Below are 1,728 nucleotides of genomic sequence, written 5' to 3'. Positions count from 1 at the left end.
CTCTTTTTATGCTGGCAGCTTCCAAGTAACTGAAACATGGCAAGAACTACATCGTTTAATGAATATTCATATCAAAGAGATATTTATAACATTTTCGTGTCATTGTTCCTTTACCCTTCCCCAACATACACTTTGAGAATTATAATTAATCCTTGAAATCCTAAAGGAACTACCTTCAATTCTTATATTAGGATTTTAAAAAATACACTTTTAAACAACAGACCTTCAAATTAAAGAGGAAAAGAATTTAGAAATAAGTATTTCTGGGAGGAAATCACATCAGAACCAAAGATAAACAACTAACACAAGAAAGAAAGTTGAGAGTTAAAAGTGGTATAATAATTTACCTAAGCAAAAAAAAAAAAGTAAGAATAACAGATAGCATTAACACAAAACATAAGCTTTTTAGGAGTAAGGGGTTTTGTCTTTTTGTTTATTAATGTGTCCCTTGTTTCTAAATACTTAGTGTAGAGTAGATGTCCAGAACGTTTGTTGAACAAATGAAGGATTGGATAAATGCATGAATGTGTATGATGCAGAAATTGATCATGGTTCTCCCAGTCATACAGGGCTTCCCAGCTAGTGCTAGTGGTAAAGAACCCGCCTGCCAATGCAGTAAACATAAGAGACACAGGTTCGATTCCTGGATCGGGAAAATCCCCCTGGAGAAGGACATGGCAAAACACTCCAGTATTCTTGCCTGGAGAATCCCTATGGACAGGGGACCCTGGTGGGCTACAGTCCACAGAGTCACAGAGTCAGACTCCACTGAAGCGACTTAACAGAACACACGCCCTCCCAGTCATACAAAACACATCTATGATCCTATGTGTACTGAGGACTGCCAGTCTGGAATGTGCAAATGGTTCAGATCCCAACACAACATGCTAGATTCTCAGTAAAAAAGTGAGAAATAAAAATATCTTGGTGTTCAAATGTTCACTGTTTGGCATGGAAAAGCCAGATGTATAAATAGCTCTGGTATAATGAGATAAGTGAAAAAAGTTATATAATTATTAACAGGACATAGACTACTTGGAAAAGCTACCAAAAAAATTATAACATTTGAGCACTGTCCAAAAAGATGAGTGAGAGGACAAGAGTATTGCACTGAAAACAAAATTACAAAAATGTCACACTTCATGTTGTTTTTGAAGAATAGTAAGCTGTGGATTTCAAACTTTTAACTGTAATCTGTAGAAATAAACGTATATATAGTATGCATAACTGAAACACGTTTTTTGAAATAATACTCATCTTTGCTCATTTTATGCATTTGACATTTTCTATTTTTCTAATGCTGGTGAAGGTATATTAAATCAATTTCAAGATCCATTTGCTTGAAAAACATTGGATTTGTATGTTGGATATGGCAAATAAACCACTGACATGAAAACACAAAGAACACTTTGCCATCACAGCTCTAATTCTTCTCCCATTACAGTGGTTTGCTGCTGAGTTGCAATGCTTAGACTATGATCTGCTCCCTTTCTTATTGAAATAACTCAGTATGGTAGCAAAGATGAGCAAAGAAATTGCTCACTATATCAAGCCAGAGTGCGAGAAGGAAAAGCGTCACAGACCATTTTCTCTCTAATCTGGGCATGCTTTTTAGGGCTTGTGCTGTGTTTAGTTGCTCAGTAGTGTCTGATTCTTTGCAACCCCATGGACTGTAGCTGACCAGGTTCCTCTATCCATGGGGATTCTCCAGGCAAGAATATTGGAATG

This window comes from Giraffa tippelskirchi, chromosome 5 (assembly GCF_054371585.1).
Source record: "Giraffa tippelskirchi isolate mGirTip1 chromosome 5, T2T-mGirTip1v1.2.pri, whole genome shotgun sequence".
Classification (NCBI taxonomy): domain Eukaryota; kingdom Metazoa; phylum Chordata; class Mammalia; order Artiodactyla; family Giraffidae; genus Giraffa; species Giraffa tippelskirchi.
Note: the sequence above shows the minus strand (reverse complement) of the source record.